The sequence below is a fragment of the Rhinopithecus roxellana genome, chromosome 10 (assembly GCF_007565055.1).
Source record: "Rhinopithecus roxellana isolate Shanxi Qingling chromosome 10, ASM756505v1, whole genome shotgun sequence".
Lineage (NCBI taxonomy): Eukaryota > Metazoa > Chordata > Mammalia > Primates > Cercopithecidae > Rhinopithecus > Rhinopithecus roxellana.
In genome coordinates this window covers 62,040,554-62,049,274 of record NC_044558.1, presented here as the reverse complement: position 1 = coordinate 62,049,274, position 8,721 = coordinate 62,040,554, and positions in this window count along the sequence as shown.

Here is an 8,721-nt window from a genome sequence, read left to right as displayed (position 1 = left end):
ACCTCAGGTGATCCGCCCACCTCGGCCTCACAAAGTGCTGGGATTACAGGCGTGAGCCACCGTGCCCAGCCTCAGTTTCCCTTTTAAAATGCAAGTTTGATTATTCCTCTCAGCAGGATTTTTCCCTTGCTTCAAATGTTACCATAACTTTTCATCTTTAGGACAATATTCAAAATCCTTAAAGCAGGCTGGGTGCACTAGATCACACCTGTAATCCCAGTGCTTTGGGAGGCCAAGGTGGGAGGATTGCTTGAGACCAATAATTCAAGACCAGCCTAGGCAACATAGTGAGACCCCATCTCTACAAAAAGAAAACAAAGTTAGTTCATGCCTGTAGTCCTAGCTACAAGTTACTCAGCAGGCTGAGGCAGGAGGATGGCTTGAGCTCAGGCATTCCAGGCTTCAGTGACCTATGGTGACACCACTGCACTGCAGCCTGGAAATACAAGACCTGGATCACATCACCCTCTAGCTATACTGAACTTGCTGATGCTCCTTTGATCTCCTCAGATTCATCTTACTCTTGCTCCCCAAATCCAACCTTTTGCACATGCCGTTCCCTCTTGGACAACTCACACTCATCTTTCAGGTCTCAGTCTAAGTGTCACTTGTTACCACATTCAACAACCTCTAACCATTTATGCCTGTCTTGCCAGATGAACTACAAGAGCCATGGGGAGAAGGGATTGTGTCCCTGTCTGCCTCTATTGTCCTATCTCCATCACACAGCACAATACTTGACACATAGTAGGTACTCATGAAATTTTAATGAACTGAAAATAACCTCCTCTCAGGGAGATGCTTATTTGTATACATCCACCAAGTCACATACATAGACAACAACAATGACAATATGCTGATTGGCCACAAAATTCCTTGCAGGGAAATAGACCCTGACCACCTTCTTTCCCATGATAGCTGCCTCAGTCTTCCAACCAAAGAGGAAAGCTCCCTCCAATATTACAGAGACCACAAAAGCACAGTCAAAAATAAACATGTAGGCAAAGCCTGGTGACTCACGCCTATAACCCCAACACTTCGGGAGGCCAAGGTGGGAGGATCACTTGAGCTCAGGAGTTTGAGACCAGCCTGGACAACATCACAAGACTCCATCCCTTTTTTTTTTTTTTGAAAGGGAGTTTCGCTCTTGTTGTCCAGGTTGGAGTGCATGATGCCATCTTGGCTCACCACAACCTCCACCTCCCTAGTTCAAGCGATTCTCCTGCCTCACCCTCCTGAGTAGCTGGGATTACAGGCATGCATCACCATGCCTGCTAATTTTGTATCTTTTTTTTTTTTTTTGAGACGGAGTCTCGCTCTGTCACCCAGGCTGGAGTGCAGTGGTGTGATCTCAGCTTACTGCATGCTCTGCCTCCCGGGTTCACACCATTCTCCTGCCTCAGCCTCCGGAGTAGCTGGGACTACAGGCGCCCGCCACTACGCCCAGCTAATTTTTTTGTGTTTTTAGTATAGACGGGGTTTCTCCATGTTGGTAAGTCTGGTGTCAAACTCCCAGCTTCAGGTGATCCGCCTGCCTCGGCCTCCCAAACTGTTGGGATTACAGGTGTGAGCCACCATGCCCAGGCCTTTTAAAAAAAAATTAGAATAAAATAAAATAAACATGTAGGCTAGGTGCAGTGGCTCATGCCTGTAATCCCAGCACTTTGGGGGGCCAAGGTGGGAGAATCACTTGAGGCCAGGAGTTTGAGACCAACCATAAACAACATAGTGAGACCCTGTCTCTACAAAAAATACAAAAATTAGCCAGGTGTGGTGGCATGTACCTTTAGTCCTAGCTACTCAGACGGCTGAGGTGGAAGGATCATCTGAGCCTGGGAGGTCGAGGCTGCAGTGATCCATGATTGTGCCCCTGAACATAGTGAGACTCTTTCTCAACAAATAAATAGCTGGGTGCAGTGGCTCACAACTGTAATCCCAGCACTTTGGGAGTCTTAGGCAGGGTGACTGCTTGAGTCCAGGAATTCCAGACCAGCCTGGGTAACATAGTGAGACCTCATCTTTACCAAAAAATCAAAAAATAAGGTGGGAGGATCTCTTGAGCCTGAGAGATTGAGGCTGCAATGAGCCGTGATCATGCCACTGCATTCCCACCTGGGTGGTGGGAATGAGAACCTGTCTCAAAATAAATACATAAATAAATAAAGAATTTTTTCTTTCTTTCTTTCTTTTTTTTTTTTAAAGGCTCGGCGAGGTGGCTCACACCTGTAATTCCAGCATGTTGGGAGGCTGAGGCAGGCGGATTATTTGAAGTCAAGAGTTCAAGACCAGCCTGGCCAACATGGTGAAATGCAGTCTCTACTAAAAATACAAAAAAAATTAGCGGGGTGGGATGGCTGGAGCCTGTAATCCCATCTACTTAAGAGGCTGAGGTAGGAGAATCACTTGAACCCAGAAGGCTGAGGTTGCAGTGAGCCTAGACCTTGCTACTGCACTCCAGCCTGGGTGACAGAGTGAGACTCCATCTCAAAAATAAATTAGTAAATAATTAATTAAATTAAATAACCATGTGAAGTTTCTAGGTCAGAAATGCTCACTTTTCAGCCGGGTGCAGTGGCTCACACCTGTAATCCCAGCACTTTGGGAGGCTGAGGCGGGCAGATGACGTGAGGTCAAGAGTTAGAGACCAGCCTGGCCAACATGGTGAAACCCCATCTCTACTAAAAGTACACAAATTAGCTGGACATGGTGGCAGATGCCTGTAGTCCCAGCTACTTGGGAGGCTGAGGTAGGAGAATCGCTTGAACCTGGGAGGCGGAGGTTGTAGTGAGCTGAGATCGTGCCATTGCACTCCAGCCTGGGTAACAAGAACGAAACTCCATCCCAAAGAAAAAAAAAGAAAGAAAGAAAGTAATGCTCGTTTTCAAGGACAGCTGATTACTTCCACTAAGTAGAGACCCTGTCTCAGCACTAGCCTCTTTCTACCTCAAATATTTCTGGAAGCTTGAACTAGTTTGCTAGAGCTACCATAACAAAATACCACAGACTGGGTGGCTTAAATAACAGAAATTTATTTTCTCACAGTTCCAGAGGCTGGAAGTCCAAGATCAAGGTTCTAGCTGATGTGCCTTCTGGAGAGGGCTCTCTTCCTGTCTTGTAGACAGCCACCTTCTCTCTATGTCCTCATATAGTCTTTCCTCAGTGCATGTGGTAGAGCTAGTACCCGAGCACTCTGATGTCTCTTCTTATAAGGGCACTGATCCTGTAGGATCAAGGCCCTACCCTTATGACCTCATTTAACCTTAATTACTTCCTTAGAGTCCCCTTCTCCAAATAGAGACACAGTAGGGGTTAAGGCTTCAATATATGAATTTGAGCTGGGGGGAGGAGACACAAACATTCAGTCATAACAAAGTTCAATCTTCCCTCTCCTTCTCTAGTCCAAAAAGAGCTAAGGGTCTTCTTATGCTTTCTGTGTTGGCGTACCAGCCTGCCATAGATTCCTGCCAGAAACCTGTATCAGTATATGTATTTCCTTAACTGGATGGCTAGATAGCTTTAGGGAGCTATCTAGCTATTTAGTTAGGGAGCCAATGAAAATGAGAGAGAAATAACTGTCAGAAAGCTGGGAGGACTTTATAGTGACACAGTGAAGGGAAGGAGAAAAGGTGAAAAACAGCTAAGGTCCAACAAGATGCGGCCCCATTCATCGAGGTGGTCTTATTTCTTTTTTTAAAAAAAAATTATTTATTTGTTTATTTATTTTGAGCTCTTGCTCTGACACCCAGGCTGTAGTGCAGTGGTGTGATCATCACTCACTGCAACCTTGAACTCCTGGGCTCGTGCGATCCTCCCATCTGAGCCCCCCAAATAGCTGGGGCTACAGGCATGCACCACCACACCTGGCTAATTTTAAAAATTATTTTTTGTAGAGACAGGGTCTCACCATGTTGTCCAGCCTGATTTTTTTATTTTTATTTTTATTTATTATTTTTTGTTTAGATAGAATCTCACTCCGTCACCCAGGCTGGAGTATAGTGGCACAATCTCAGCTCACTGCAACCTCTGCCTCCCAGGTAATTCTCTCAGCTCACTGCAACCTCTGCCTCCCAGGCAATTCTCCTGCCTCAGCCTCCCCTGTAGCTGGGATTACAGGCTCCCGCCACCATGCCTAGCTAATTTTGTATTTTTAGTAGAGACAGGGTTTTGCCGTGTTGGCCAGGCTTGTCTCCAACTTCTGACCTCAAGTGATCCGCCCACTTTGGCCTCCCAAAGTGCTGGGATTACAGGCATGAGCCACCCGCACCTAGCCCAAGTCTTATTTCTTGTTACTCCTGCTTCATTTTGCCACTTACTGGCTGTGGTAACTTAGCCACGTGACTTAAGCCTCTCTTTGTCTCAGTTTCCTCTTCTACAACACCATCTCAGATTGTGATTGTGAGAACTAAATGAAAATGCAGGTAAAGTCCGGGTGTGGTGGCTCACGCCTTAATCCCAGTACTTCGGGAGGCCGAAGCGGGTGGATCACCTGAGATCAGGAGTTTGAGACCAGCCTGGCCAACACAGCGAAATCCCGTCTCTACTAAAAATACAAAAAATTAGCCGGACATGGTGGCAGGCACCTGTAATCCCAGCTACTCAGGAGGCTGAGGCAGGAAAATCACTTGAACCCTGGAGGCAGAGGCTGCAGTGAGCCGAGATCATGCTACTGCACTCCAGCCTGGGCAATAAGAATGAAACTCGAAAGAAAGAAAGAAAAAAAGGGAAGGGAAGGGGAAGGGGGGAAAAGAAAATGCAGGTAAAATATCAGAGCAGGGCCTGGCATATCTTAACTTCTCAGTAACCATTAGCTACATATTGTTACATTTCCAGTCTTCTGCTCTAAATAAGTTGCACAGCTTCATCTCAGATTCTGAGTCCTTGCTCATGATGTTCCTTCTGCCTGGAATGCCCTTTCCAGTCTCCTCCGCCTACACATGCTTCAACATCCGAATCAGGCCCTCCTTTCTCCTCAAGGCCTTCTCTGTACTAATATGGCATTTACCACCGGTTCAACTCAGCCAAATTAAGTAACAATGTTAAATATTTTCTGTGTTTATGTCTACTTCCCCAGGGAAGAAGCTGTTTGTTAACCTTTTGTGTTTTTCAGTGGGGAATACAGGGCTAGGCTGCAGATGTTCAGTAAATCCTGCTTGAGGGAAGGAAAGAAGGAATAAAAGACTGGATTCTGGGCAGATACACAGGTCACCTGAAACCTTTAGGCAGTGGTTCTCAACTCTGATTTCTCAATACGCAGACAGGTATTGCCAGGGTGATCACAAAATGCTTCACAAATTCTCAAAACAAGATTACTTTTAATTATACTTCTTCAGAAAAGTAATCTCAGGCACTACCTGGGACCCCATTATGTTTTCACCTCCTTGACTACTGAGCTCAAGGGTCACAAAGGTGAGGGACATGAAGAGTCAACTTCAATATGTAAAGAAATCTGAACTACTACAGAAATGCAGCTAGTATACCTCCAGCTTCTGAAAGTGCTGTGATACAACCCCAGAAAGTTTGCACGACTGATGCTTTTAGTGGAATGGTGAGGAAAGAAGCAATCGGAAGGCAGCAAAGTCAGGGAGAAGTGGCCAAAGAATAGAAAACATTTACTGAGTGCCTATTCCACATCCAGCACAATCCTTGTCAACCATCCTGTCACAGAGGTATCATTATCCCCAGATCTAGCTGACTTATAAGCTGAATCATCATTGCCTATTTTGTTGATGGTAAAATGTGTTGCAATTGGGAGGTACTGCATGGCGAAGTGAATATGCCCACCTGCTACACCGAGATGCTGCTTGAACGCAAGTCATGCATTTTTTTTTTTTGAGAGCTAGGAGGGGCCTCAAAGGAATAAAGATAATAAAGGGAGGAAGTGCGGGTTGAGAGGTAAACCTCAAGCCTAGAAAATTACTTACAGAATGTAGTTTAAGGGAAACCAATGAGTTCTCCTTGTCCTGAAACCTCTCCCTAGCTAACTTATTACAGTGCTAGGAATCATCACCATTATGATTTTATGGTTAAAGTTTAAAACTGTAAGATATATGTATTACTGCTGGGCACAGGGGCTCACACCAGTAATTCCAGCACTTTGTGGGGCGAAGGCAGGAGCCTAGGAGTTCAAGACCAGCCTGGTCAACGTAACAAGACTCTGTCTCTACAAAAAATACAAACGTTAGCCAGGCATAGCAGCGTGCACCTGTAGTCCCAGCTATCTGAGAGGCTGAGGTGGGAGGATTGCTTGAGCCCAGGAGGTTGAAGCTGCAGGGAGCCAAGGTCGCACCACTGCACTCCAGCATGGGCGACAGAGCCAGATCCTGTCTGTTTAAAAATACATGTATATATATGCATTACCTGATTACCTGGGAAGGGCAGTAAAGCCAAGGAGCCCATCAACATAGGAAAACTAATTCGTTTATCAGATTTGTCATCACCTGTGGTGACATGACAGGAAGGCACCAGATCTGATAAAAAGAGACAAGGGTAGGTTTAGAAAGTAGGAAAGGTCCACAGCTTGGGATGTGTTTCTGAGACACGGAAAAACAAAGGTGGCAACAGACCCCCAATGTGGGTTGAGGGCAGTGGTAGGTGGAAGGACACCAAAGGTAAACTTGGCCTGCTTCCAAATATTGCCTTTATCAAGCACTACCTGGAACTCTATTATGCTTTCACTTCCTTGACAACTGAACTCAAGGGTCATGAGGGTGAGGGACATGAGGGGGCAACTTTGATATGTAAGGAAGTCTGGGCTACTACAGGTATACTAGTAGGGCATCTGCAGCTTCCAGGAACCACAGAGCTAAACTAGGCAGGAGGGATGTAAAAGTGCCATGGTTTGGAAGGACTTTCCCAAGGAGAAGCAGGTGGACTCCTTGATAGCTCCTGATATGCGTGGCTCAGCGCTGGCAGTTTAACAAGGCCCACCCATCATCTCTCCCCTCCTGGGAGCAGGCTCCTTTGCGCAGGTCCAGTACACCCTTCCATGTCTGAGACCTCTTTCCTTCCGTTTCAGAGAACCACATACATAGGCCTAGAATTATCTTGAAGGCCACCAGAGGGCGGTGTATAGCAGGGACCCTGTGCGGTGGGAGCGCACTTCTGCTACTGACAAGGGTGAGCTCCGGGTGGTACCAACAACCCCCGACTATTTCCTCCTCCCTGCCTCACCTCCACCCAAGACACTTCCCTTCTGGAGCAGCCCAGCTTCCTCCTGAGCTTCCATTCCTAACTCAGGGATTCCAGGTGTCTACTGCGTTGGAACCTAAAGGTTCCAAAAACACCCAGGCTAGGGAAGCACAGCTGGTGATAATGGGAGAGGGAGAAGGAGGCGCAGAAGACCAAGCCAGTAGAAACAACAATCAGGGCCAGCGATCAGGAGGGGAGCTTGGGTTGTAATGCTGATATGCCTTTGTTTAGGGAATCTACTTCCCCCACATACACCCAGGCCTAACCCATTCTCTCTCTCTGAGCAGCCCTTCAGTAAGGAAATATTCCAGCCCCTTACCATGCTCCCCTTCCTTTTACAGGCCATGAGTATGTGAGGATTGCCAAGTTATTAGCCAGGTTTCCCATGGATCATCAGTTGGCCCAGTGGCATATCAGAAAAAACATCCACCTCATCCAGGCCCTGCCACCAGGGTAGGATGGGGACCAGGACTACTGGCTAATAATAGGGGACTAGATGTTTTGAGTATCAGTACTCATAAGGGCCTGAGCCCCTGCTGGAGCCCCTATAAACAGAGAAGAGGTGTGCATAGTCTTTCCCACCCCGGACAACCCTGGCCCCTTCAGCCGCAGAAGCAAAATGCTGATCCTCTCTGGGTGGGAGATGGAAACAGCAGCCTGGAAAAGGGTACGACTCTTGTGGGCTCTGTTGCTTATGGGTTGGGATGCCCCTTCTGAAGGGAGGAAAAGGGTCCCAAAGACCCTGCTGAGGAAGGAGGGGAAGCCGGAAGTAAGGTGTTAACTCAGGTTGGCCACCTTTCTTCCCCTCTCTGGAGGTGAATCACCCTCTGAATGGAGGTGTTTTCCAGTAAGCTCCTGAAAGCCTTCCCTTTATTAGCCCACCTTGTAGGAAAATGTCAGATGTCAGACTGGCTGGCGGTGTCAGTGTTAATGCCATGCCCCAGCCCCTTACCTTGGCAAGCTGGGCAAGGGAATCATTATATTACAATTTATAAATAAGAAATAAAATAAAATTATTGGGTGGGGCTGAGGCACTGGGGGAGAGGCTAAATAGTCCTTTTTTTTTTTTTTTTTGGAGACAGGGTCTCGCTCTGTCGCCCAGGCTGTAGTGCAGTGGCGGGATCTCGGCTCACTGTAAGCTCCGCCTCCCGGGTTCACGCCATTCTCCTGCCTCAGCCTCCCGAGTAGCTGGGATTACAGGCGCCCGCCACCACGCCTGGCTAATATTTTTTTCTTTCTTTCTTTCTTTCTTTTTTTTTTTTTTTTTTGTATTTTTAGTAGAGACGGGGTTTCATCGTGTTAGCCAGGATGGTCTGAATCTCCTGACCTCGTGATCTACCCGCCTCGGCCTCTCAAAGTGCTAGGATTACAGGCGTGAGCCACCGCGCCCAGCCTAAAAAGTCCTCTTTAAGGAGTGCGCACCATCAGCTCCACCTACCTAGGACCCGGGATCACCTCCTCTAAGTTCGAGGTTGCCCCTAAGCCAGGCATAGCCCCATTTTCTCCCTCCCCCTCCCTCTCCCTCCCTTCCAG